Below are 12,377 nucleotides of genomic sequence, written 5' to 3' on the forward strand. Positions count from 1 at the left end.
ACGCTTTGTACACACGTCGTAAAATCGAAACAAACGAAGGAATAAAACGATTTGTTATAGAGTTGTCGTAAAAACGAAATCCTTTTAAATTTTATCAAATTAGGAATGCTGAACGTAAAATGGGTTTGACGTTTGAGGATCAAGTCAAACGGAAAACACAATAGTAAAGGCTTTACCGATATGTTAACTTTCAAATAGCGCCGATGCCTTCAAACTAGGTCTGCTAAGTAGTGCTCGCTGGTGTTACGTGGCGGTTTCGTTTACGTCTGTGGAAGTCCTTTCGTTTGTTCGAGATTTTTAATGGGTTTTTTTTATTTTATTTTTATTTTTAGGAAGCATCAACCGTGGAAGAGTTGTTGTTATTGGCCACTATAGTAGTTTTTGTTTTCAACAATATAACTCTTAGGACGTGTGGTTAGTACTAGAATTTTCCTTTTCAATGTTTGAAGATTGTGTTTACTTTGATTATTGTTGTACAAATTTCTTAATACAGTTCATTGTATATGTACTATGGTTGCTTATACGGTATATCTTATATGCTTTTAGATTCTATAAAGCAAAAGTGCGACGAATAATTTGCCTTATTTTTTATTTTTTGTCAATTAATTCGACGACTGTGGATCGCCTTTTGTTAATGTGTGCGTGCGTGTACGCGATGTGCAATACAAAATTAACAAAGCCACAAGCACCACGGCTGCTGGTGCTATGTGCCTGCTGATCTGTTTACTGTCTATATCAGGGGGGCTTTTTCGCAGTTGCCGTCACTGTCTTATGTGGCCTAATTGTGTATGGGTTTTGCCCTTGTTGACTGGCTGTTGCTCACCGTCGTTTGACGTGATAGTTTTTTAATGTTCTTTTATTTTGTTTTTTGTTTTTTTTTTGCACGGGTAAAAATCAGCTTTATATGTGTAGTTAAAATGACACGTTTATTCCACTGGTAGTTTTGGGTATGTTCTCCATACAAATGAATATAGTTACATATGTTTCTGTTATTAAATAATAATGAATTTATTTAATTAGGTTAAGGTAGACTGGAGGAATTTGCTGCTGCTATGGGCTGCTATGGGCTGCTATATTTTCTATTTCTTCTTTATATTTGTGTAATGGTATTGGCTATTGTTATTCTTGTGATTATATTAATGGTAGGTTTCGTTGTTGTTGCTGCTGTTGTGGTGTAGATTCACGTGTTGTTTTTGTTGGTATTTAGTGCCACCACTGTTGCTGCTTTGGTCTCTACTAATATAATAGCTATAGCTAGTACTATGGCTACGATTGCTACTGTTGCTGCTGCTGCTACTACGGCTGATGAAAGTACGAACAGTTGTGGTATCTGCAAGATACTTTGTACGTATCTCCATTTGTCAATGACTACATTTGGTGTGGCAAAGCGAGACAACAATATATATGTTCGCTGATTTTGCCGTTGCCGTTGTCGAAGTCAGTGTTTTCGCTTGGTCAATGTGTATATATATTATATATATATATATATATATACATATATGCCTGGCTAGTTTTATATATATATGTATATAAGCACTACAGTGGTGGTGTCCCTTGCGACGTTGTCTTTGAATTTCAGCTGCTGTTGTTGTTCTTGTTGGTTTTGCTAAAAATCATCTGTGTATGGTTTTTATATGTTTAATTCAATATGCACACACTTGTAGAATGTCAAAATGAAAGAAAAAATCCAACAAAAACAAAAGCGCTGCGTTTTTCGCTTCTTCTTCTACTATTTTTCCTGTTGTTTTTGTCAACGTTTCATTTTAATATAAGCGGAATTTTTGCTCGTTTCTACAAGTTATTTGTTGTTGTTTCTACTCTTGTTGCTCTGGGGATCGTGTGGTTTCAATGGTTTCTGATTGTGGGTTTTTTTGTTGCTTCTTTTGCTCTTTTCGAAATACTTTTCACGAATCTACAGCATTTACTACTGCTTTAGTTTTTGATTTCAAACTCACTTTAAATTCTTGTTTCTGCAAAATTTTGATCAATTTCAACGCACAATCTAGGTTTCTTCTTTTCTTTTGTCGTTACACTTTTTCTTCTTCACGCACTTAGTTCATATGACTGCATATATGTATGTATGTATCATTTATATATTACGACGATGATTTGTACAATTTTCGCTATGTGTTTTCAGCGTGAATTTTTCTTGACTTTTAAAAAACTAAATAACTTTACTGCTCGATCGATCACACTTCAATCACTCTCTCCACTTGATTATGTGTGGTACGCGACGCAAACATATATAGTATATGTTAATTTAAGTTCATTTTAAATTAAAGGTATCTTTATCGACGTCCGAAAGGTATCTGTGAAACGAAATCGAAACGAGTTGTTTTCAAGCGGTTGCTTGACTGGCTGGCTGGTTGGCTATTTGGTTAGGTAGTGCTGCCTTGCTTTTGTCGTTGTTGTTGTGCTCGTGTTGCTGCTACTGCTACTTTAATTTCAGTTTAGTACGTGCTTTGTATCATTTGTTGTTGCTGCCTGACTGCTTATGCGTTGCTGTGACTATTGTTGTTGTTTGTTTTTTATTGACATATCAGCACAAAGTCGAACGAAACAAGTTTGCAATTTGTACTCTTCTCTCGTGCTCTCTTTGTGGTGACTCTTTAATAGTTTTTTTTTTTGAGACGCAATCACTCTCCGACCTTTTACACTCAATTAATCACGATCTCTCTGCAACTCCCTCGCTCTCTGTTTGCCGTTTGCTCTTCTTTTTTGCAGGCACTTACTTTTTTCTATATTGAGCGTTAAAAAATACGCTAAATAATTGCACCCAAATCAAGCAACTTAAAACAAAAGAAAATTTTATAGCTTTGCTTTGCTTTTCAAATAATTGATGAACCGTTTGGAAGAGAATTTTCTATATGCGGACACAGATAGCAACCGTGTTTTTCGTTGTTGTTAAGCGATATTTTTTCTTTCTATTTTTATGCTTTCCTTTCTCTTGTAACAGAAACCAGTTTTGTCTTATATAGTATTATTTAACATACCGAGTATATTCACGCTCTCATAAAATCGATCATTTACTAAATTTTGTTTTTTTTTAGTCTGTGTGTCACTCTCTCTATAGCAAATCTCCCTATCTCTCTCTCTCTCACGNCTGAGACGCAATCACTCTCCGACCTTTTACACTCAATTAATCACGATCTCTCTGCAACTCCCTCGCTCTCTGTTTGCCGTTTGCTCTTCTTTTTTGCAGGCACTTACTTTTTTCTATATTGAGCGTTAAAAAATACGCTAAATAATTGCACCCAAATCAAGCAACTTAAAACAAAAGAAAATTTTATAGCTTTGCTTTGCTTTTCAAATAATTGATGAACCGTTTGGAAGAGAATTTTCTATATGCGGACACAGATAGCAACCGTGTTTTTCGTTGTTGTTAAGCGATATTTTTTCTTTCTATTTTTATGCTTTCCTTTCTCTTGTAACAGAAACCAGTTTTGTCTTATATAGTATTATTTAACATACCGAGTAATACGCTCTCATAAAATCGATCATTTACTAAATTTTGTTTTTTTTTTTAGTCTGTGTGTCACTCTCTCTATAGCAAATCTCCCTATCTCTCTCTCTCTCACGATTCGTTTATTACCTGCAGCGATACAGCTGTGCTAATAAACACGTTCGTCGGGAAACCTCAACGAGTAAATTATGTACTAACGAGCAAATAAACGACGGTCCAAAATGTGCGATGGGCAGTGTAGTGCGGGGCGTCTGGCTGTGTTGTACATAAATACACACTTGTGTATCTTTTTCTTTACACAATTATGACTATTTTCGAATTATTTCGACCGCTGATTTTGCTGCCGCTGCTGATATTGTTTTTATTGTTGTCACATTCGCTGGAATTTATTCTCTGAGTACTTTATTCGATCACCACCGCTACTACTGGTGCAGTGCAATGCTTCGTTGTTGTTGCTTATAATAAAGTATTACGGTATTGTTTAGGTATATATTATAATAGAGATTAGTCTCTGGCGATTGCCAAAAACACTCCACGAATCTTCACAAATTGCTGGATTTCCTTGTTGTTGTTGTTGTTGCCGTAAAAGCCAGTCAGTTATGAACGAATTTCGCTCGACGAAAAACAGTTCTACAAAAAAATGGGTTTTATTTTTTTTTCTGTGAAAAAGTACTTGAGCAGCATTTAAGGGGTTATTGACAGTAATATGTATGAAAAAGTGCAAATTTTGTATATTTTCAACCGAGCTGTTTTTTGTTTTTCATTTCACATTGACACATTTGTAGTACAAACAGTATAAATTTACTCATTTTAAATGGAAAGTAGGGCTGGGAATATCCGTATGTTCAGATTTTCGAATATCTGGTTAATATCTGTGCTTTTTGTTATTAGGATATCCGCATAAGCGGTTTTTTTACAGGGGGACTTTGAAATTACAGTTGTCTTTTATGTTTTTTTTTCGCTTTTTCGCAGATACTACGTACATATGTATATATGTATGTAGATCAACTAAACTACCCGTCTAGTAGTTGTAATGGCNCGGTTAATATCTGTGCTTTTTGTTATTAGGATATCCGCATAAGCGGATTTTTTTTTTAAACAGATATTCGTATTCCCGGGTTATACCGATTTTGAAGAAATCCGGATAGAACTTTAAGCCTTATTATAAATACCTACAGGGGGACTTTGAAATTACAGTTGTCTTTTATGTTTTTTTTTTCGCTTTTTCGCAGATACTACGTACATATATATGTATGTAGATCAACTAAACTACCCGTCTAGTAGTTGTAATGGCTACAACAACCCCGCCCGGATCGGTTAGTCCCTCAATCGTGGCCGTCAAGATCTACTAACGGAAGACCCAGGAAGCGTGCAGCCTCGATGGGGTCTGTCCATAAGGACACAGGCGTTAGCACGGTGGTGTTCAGTAGGCATGCCAATAGATGTTTCCGAGACATGGGGCGTTTCTCCGCATGTCGGGCATTCGTTTGGCTCATCTGTAATTATTATGCTCAGGTACGAGTTTCACCTGCTGCAGTTGCCAGAGCGAAGTTGGGCAATTGTGGATCGAGTCTCCCGAGGCAGACGAAGCTTTGTCTCGTCCACGTCTGGTGGTTGTGTGCCCAGAACGGCATTCACAGGTCGAGAGTCTATATAACTCGAGACTGGCTCCCTGTGAATGCCGTTCAAGGCCTTCGGTATGCTGTCGGGTCTAGAATTTGTTTTATGAGCCTCTGGACTTCGTCCCTCAGTTCATATAGATGCCTTCTGATGTGCCGTGGCGAGAGTTCTTCCGCAAGCAGATGTATTTTCGGGTGCCCAAGTCGGTGACACCATACAAGGAATTGCTTGCAGAGCATTATGTTATGCTCCCTAACGGGGAGCATTTTAGCCTTGTCATGTAGATGATCTCGTGGCGACAACAGAAGGCATCAGGTCGCTGTCCGGGAGTGCTGTGTTTTATTTTGCCCGCAGCTTCGTCCACGGCGTGCTACTAGTCCACGGCGACAACAGTGGTGCTGCGTAATTTAGAACCGGATCTTCGGTTTGCTCACCGTCGGAATTGGTTCTTCATCGACGTGAATACCCAGTTGCAGTCTGACCTCCTTTGTCCAACTGGTGAAAAGCGTTGCTGAGGATTCCGTAGGTGAAGTGGAGGCCCCAAATTTTTCAGCATCAGCATGCAAATTCCGTCGGGTCCAATGGCTTTGGAGGCTTTCTCCTTCCCGATGGCTACCCTCACTTCGCCGCTGGTGAAAATAAGAGGCACACTGGGTGTTGGCAGTTTGTGCAGCCTTCTGGCCCCTTGACGCTTGGCTTTGTCCGCCGGAGGATGCAGTGTGAACTGCAGATGACCTCATGGTTGACCAAAGCTTGCTCACGTCACAGGCGAAGTTACCGGTCTTCAGATGCTCTTCCCACTTCTTACGCTTATGTACGTTCATTAGTTTCCGAATCTCCGTGTTGAGATCCCTGATACGGGGATTTCCGGGATCGGCCTGACGAAGGTTATCACGCTCATCGACTAAGACAGCATCTTCAGCAGGAAAATTCGGACGGGGATCCGAAATCTATCCAGCTGGGATGAAGCGGGCTGTAGCAGCAGTGACAACCCTGCGGAACGATGAGCATCGGTTGGTGTGGGAAGGGCAATAAAAATGCTTTCAGTAACATCCGCGAAGCCTTTCCAATAAGCTTTAGAGAAGTTGACATAGGTGCCGTGAAGCACGGGAGCAAAGTCAGCAGGTTTATCAATCGAGATGATTATGGGCAGGCGGTATGATGCCCATGTCAACATAGGTCGCCAAGTTATGCTGTTTATCAGACATGCGCTTACGATAATTATGTCAGGCGAGCTACTGCAGCTGCCCATAATCCTGGTGGGTGCGTCGTCGTTCATTGTGCAGAAGGTCGAATCGCTTATCTGCTTAGCCAAGTGTGTGCCCCTACGATCATTCGACAGGCTTGAATGCCAAATATCGTGTGCGCATTAAAGTCGCCAACTACCATACGGTTTTCACGGATGGTATCCCTTCGGTCGATGTCTCTTCGATAAGACGATACTGCACAGTTTGGTGCGTGATGAATGCTAAGCCAACACCATTATCTCGCTCGCGATCTCGACGGTGCACGTTGTATCCGACACAATTCAACTGTGTTGAATTGTCATGCAACTTTGTCTCTTGGACCGCAGCTATTAATATTCGATGCCGCCCCATGAAGACTGTTATCTTCTCGATCTTGCTCTGTAGTCCGTTACAGTTGAATCGTAAAATCTTCGTGCGGTGTGTTGCCTGCCCGCCACTTGCTTTGCGTGCTGCTGTAGAGGCTGTGGTGGTGTTGCACTTCACAGATGCACCGTTACGGAATAGCCTGGACTGACACAACGATCAGATGGTCGGATGAACCAAGTGTTGTTGGCGGCGGCGTGTGGGTGGTGGTGCGGTTGTGTTGGTGGTGTGGTTTGTGGTGTTGTCTATTGTAATGTGTTGGGATGCGGTAGTGTTTAAGTTGTAGAGGCAGCACGGTTTGAGCAGCAAGGGGTCACGAATGAGGTGGTCCATTGTCTGTGAGTCGTAAGGCCTGAGCAAACTCGTAGGTGACTCCAGCCTTTACCGGAGTTGCATCTGAAAGAGGTGGAGTTATGATGTAGTCGTCTCTGGCACACGCAGAAGGTGTAGGGTTTTGGCCCAGGATTTGACTCGATACCAGCCCTGAGCAGAAGTACGCGAAGCAGATGTAGCCCTACGGACCTACAAATTTTGAGGGATTTCTCCGACCTTAACGGGGTTAGATCGCCGAAGCAACAGCCCTTAGCCGGGTAAAACCGACCGGCTGTCGTAGGAATGACTGTACCCACCTAGTCGGCAATGTTTGTGCAATTATTAAAAATCCAAGAAAAAATAAACGAAGAGTTGCCTATGAGGGACAACGGCATATCTAGATTGCAGGAAAAGCAGTACAAAGGCGATCCTAAAGGATAAGTCTTAAATAATCGCATTTCTTGGTAAGGGATTATTATAATATTAACTTGGAGCAATTTAGATCCATAGTTATTGAAATATCGTAATTTTGGTATTTGTGAAATTTACCGTGAAGGAAGAAGGCGTAATTTTAGCCCAAATATGTTCAACATATAGCTTTTCTGTAACAAAGGCAATCGGTGTACCGAATTTAGTAGAAATTAATAAATCGGTTACCTAGATACACATTTGTGGTCTAAAGTAGACTATGCCACGCCCATTATACGAAAATGTATAATAATCTAATTTTTGGCTAAGATATTATGGCAAATATAAATTTTGAGCGAAGTAGCTTCAATAGAAGTGTATATATCGCAGATATCGAGTTTCTGTTAATTACCGTTATTTTGGGGGGTGGCCTTGGTTATATAATTTGGTTGAAATTGATAAACCGGTTACGGAGGCATACATTTGTGGTCATAAGTAGGCGGTGCCATGCACATTTTTCCAAATTGTCTTATTTTATGCCAAAATTCTACTTCACATTACAAGTTTCAACAGTTTGGATCGTGTTTGCGGAAATATCTTAGTTTTTTGCAATTTTCGAAAATACCGTTATATAGGAGGTGTGTGGTTACCGTCCGATTTCGCCCATTTGCAACACTAACCCACCTCGGACAATAGGCAACATACTCGTACATACCTAATTTGGTTGAGATATCTCAAATTTTCCACGAGTCGTCTCTTCATTCTGAGTATTTCGGTGAATATATGCCTATATCTATCTCGATTCATAAAAAAATAATCGGCAAACTCACGTTGCTCTCGAAAAAGTATGTGCATAGATAGCGTAATTTACTTATAGACCAGGAGAATCACTCCAACTAAGAAGTACTGCTTCAAATCGAAAAAACAGAAACGTCAGATCCCTTCTCGACGAAGACAAATAACACAGCCTTTTTTATTATGCGCCTCCTATTGTATGGTACAGAAACGTGGACGATGACAGCAACCCATTATGAAGCGGCCCTTGGAGTGTTCGAAAGATCTACATATGGATTAATGCGATGGCGACGATTTAGCAGCAGAATGCATAGGGTTTTTTTTCTGGAGACCATTGGGTTTACAAAAATATTGCTTAGATTTTGCTTAAATTCGGAATGAGTAACTAGGCAAAAAAAAACTAACTAGACAAAAAAATCTGATAGGATCAATGTGCTTGAAAAACATTTTCATTCGGCGTAAGTAAGAGAAGCGTGCATACAACACACAAATGCCCTAACCAACAAATTTTTTATTTTACAGCAAAAAAAAAACATTATAAAAAAGAGTATCAAGGGCAGAGAGGGCTTTTTAAAAAGTTGCTTGTAAAAGCTCCGTTATACAAGAATTGGACTTGACTTAGACTTGACTTGGAGTTGAAAATTGTATATCTGGCAAATGAGCAGCGCGTGTATGTAGTTACCAAAAAAAAAAAAAAACAACTTCACTTAGAAAATTGGGAACTATATATTTTTGATTTCTAAGTTAAGTTTCTAAGTGCAAAGAGAGCCGTGTGAGAATCATGCTACCATATCGTGTTTTCACTTATTTTTAATAAAAATCCTCCTAATATGCCTACAATTTTTTTTTGTATACATGCAAGTCATATGGCTTTCGAAAAACAAACTTTCAAATAAAGACAGAAAATAAATAAATCAAAATCAGTATTTGATACGCTTAAAACCATTTATTTCAATTGTAGTTTTTATTCAATTTTACCCCAAACAAATTAAACGTTTACAATTTTGCAGGTACAAATACAAATGCTGAGGATCAAAAAAAAAAAAAAGAGAAAAGCAATAGATGACACGGAGAGTAATCGTTCCTAATAGGCGGAATACACAGTGCGTCTGACTCGTGAGTCGGTTTGGATGTGTTTGTGAAAATAAATATGTGTTAGTTAAACCAACATGACTCCCGTCATGACTCTGAATGATTCAGCTGTGTATAATCGAAGGCGAGTCAACACGTACACAAATGACTCGTGAGTCACGACGCACCTGCTGCCGAATTTTCTAGGTAAGTCAAGTCAAGTCTGAGTCTTGCCTAACTGAGCTTTTAAACTTCAAAGTGCAAAGAGAGCCGTGAGTGAATAATGCTGCCATTTTATTTTTTAATAAAAGCCCTACAAATATGCCACACAAGTATAATTTTTTGTATAAATGTAATTCATCTGGCAATCATAGAAACTGCAAGTGTTTAGGTGAAGTTTTTTTTGGTAACTACATACACGCCTGCTCATTTGCCAGATATAAAATTTTCAAGTCAAGTCTATGTCTAAGTCTTGCATAACTGAGCTTTAGTTCTGTTGTTTTTGGCACTAAAAGCTCAAACAGTCAACGACGTAGCGTAGACGTAGGTTGGCCGCTGTACCGTTTAATACGGATTGTTTAAAAACATACCGCAAGCGAGTTCGTATGCTTAACTACTCTCTCCAAATCTCCTACGTCATCCTTTGAAAAAAAAAAAATGTTGGTTAGGGCCTTTGTGAATTATGGTGATGATACCGTATAATGGCATTTTTTCATGAAATCACTGTCGTTTCAACCTTTGATCTACTTACTCTCTAGTTATGTTGACACTGTTAGGCTCGTACCACTAGTATGAGTGAATAGGTATGCTTTAAAGTTCAGACAAAGGACGACGGCGGGCAGGACAAATCCAATGGCAATCAAATGATATGCTTAGCTTCGCGTTGCGGAAAACTGGTCTGAAGCACACAAATTGACGCTTGACGTGATGATGAAAATTTCTACAAAATTACTAGATTAGTAACTGAGCTTTTGAGAAGCATATTTAGGTACTGATTTGTATTTTTTATTTTTTTAAATGGAGCTGTTTTTAAGTGCATCTACGAACCATTTGTTTGCTGTGAATAAATTGCTTTGCTTACTGTATGTTTGATATGACCTGTGTAAGTTGACGACGGCACTCTTTTTTGCTCAATGTCGGCTTATCTCTTTTCGTTGTCCAATCGCACTGAATGCATTCACTTCACGTCGTTCCTGTTTGTCAATTGTTGTTGCTATTGTTGATTTTCGACGCTGGTTGTGGTGGTGGTCTGGCTGATGATTTTGGGGCTTTTGACGTTCTAACTTTGATGAAATATTCCGGCTGTTCTCTTTTGATTTCTAGGGATGTTTTGATTACTGCTGGTGTTTGGTGAATTTCGAGAGCTTTATTTGTAGGGGAAAAAATAAAATGCATTCATTTGTAGTTTACTTATTACTTCGAGTACACTTTTTCTGCAGGCATGTATAAATATTGCCTAACAATGTCGCTGCCGGCGCCACTTTCGTTCTCTTTCAATACGCGCTCCGCTTACTCACGTCACTTGTATCGATTATTGCGATCGATCGATTGCAGCTCTTATTTTTACTTAGTTGTTTGTCAATTGTCATTATTTGCTTTAGCTATTTGCGCGCATAATTTGCTTATCGTAATACTGTCGCGTTTACCGTTTTTTTTTTTGTTTTTTTCGTCAAGATAACCGTTGATCTGTTTTGCAATGTTTTTTCACTTTTCCTTTCATTTTATTGTCACATAAACACATTTTTCATTTGCGAGCATAAACCACTTTGAGCAGAAATTTGAAGAAAAACTCATATAAAGCTAAACACTCCCAGTCCCAAGGGCCAGATAGCCGTTAAATAAAGGTAGGATATCTCGAAAACAATTGATTGGATTCACGTGAAAGTTTGGAGCTTTGTTTTAGACACATGATTTTAATTCAAATGAAGGTTGTATACGTAACTTTAAAAAAGAACATACACAGATTTAGACATACATACATATGTGCATTTGCATTTATGTACAGTCAACCACAAAAGTCTAGGCACAGAGAATTTTTCGCAATCTATGCAAAGTTTCTTATTTTAATTTCACTACGCCGATTTTCTATATAAATATATGTACATATATATGTAGTTCATAGTAGTTACGACAAAAAATATATAAATAAACTTTGTGCAAAACTCAGGAATGTTCAAAAAAATTTCATGAAAATTTTCAACTTTTTAATCTCTTCCATATAAAAAAAAAGCAAAAAAAAAACTACCAAAAATCAACGAAATTTTTAGCAACTTCAAAATTGCACTTTAAAACTTAAATTAATAGGCGACTAAACTGAATAATCAAAAATCAAAAAAAAAAAAAAATCCGGTTAGAAAGTTGAAAATTTTCATGACGATTAGAAGTTATAGCTGCTATTTCCCATCTCACCCCATCTTCTCATCAGACTTCTTCACTGGGATTCGATCCAACGACCCAAGCCAGTAGTCCACCCACTGAGCTAAGGTCGCCACGTAAACTGTTGTTGCTTTTTCCGCTTTTTTCATGTGTTAAGGCAACTACAATCAAGAAACTTTAATTTTATGTTTTTTGATGTTGTATAAACTTTATTTTTAATTAGAGAAAAGCAATTAAAATAAAAACTTTGCATACATTGTGAAAAATTCTCTGTGCCTAAACTTTTGTGAGTTTTACTGTACTGTATTTGTACTTACTCATATGTACATACATACATGACAATGAAATGCATTTACATACCACCTAACTTTTCAAGTTTTTAATCAGAAATTCCATTGACTTTGTAAGTGTGTTTAACAAATTTATCTACATCGATATATGTATATATTTATCGGTATTTTTATAGACCTATTTATCGGTAATATTATCGATATATGTCTCTATCAATATTTCCGATACTATTAACCATAAATCGCAATCGAAACAATTGCCAGAATCGCCAATATCGATATTGCTTTCTATGTATTAAATCAATACTAGTATCGCCCAGTGTTCGAAGTTCGACCAGATCACTTTTTCATACGCTTTTATATTTTGCTTGTGACGTTTTTAAGGTCCATCAGCATCTCTTGTTCGTCTAGGTCACTGATATTGTTAGGTGG

The 12,377-nt window shown here is 38.2% G+C and overlaps 1 protein-coding gene and 1 long non-coding RNA gene across 2 annotated transcripts in view; both read right to left on the reverse strand.

Annotated features, from left to right (window-relative positions):
- Nucleotides 1-159, reverse strand: part of Su(Tpl) (Suppressor of Triplolethal) — a 7,763-nt gene extending 7,604 nt beyond the window's left edge. Inside the window, exon 1 of the mRNA XM_017616659.1 lies at nt 1-159. The gene's annotated coding sequence lies outside the window, so the exon portion shown is untranslated.
- Nucleotides 160-3,103: 2,944 nt separating this feature from the next.
- On the reverse strand, nt 3,104-10,987 carry LOC108363318 (uncharacterized). The gene is made up of 3 exons (XR_001847601.1): nt 10,361-10,987; nt 10,031-10,219; nt 3,104-4,093 (listed from the first exon to the last, which is right to left on the reverse strand). It is a non-coding gene; the product is annotated as an uncharacterized LOC108363318 (long non-coding RNA).
- Between the last annotated feature and the right edge of the window lie 1,390 nt (nt 10,988-12,377).

Source organism: Rhagoletis zephyria, unplaced genomic scaffold (genome assembly GCF_001687245.7).
Source record: "Rhagoletis zephyria isolate East Lansing unplaced genomic scaffold, Rhagoletis_zephyria_1.1 Rzeph_scaffold_01242, whole genome shotgun sequence".
Classification (NCBI taxonomy): Eukaryota; Metazoa; Arthropoda; class Insecta; order Diptera; family Tephritidae; genus Rhagoletis; species Rhagoletis zephyria.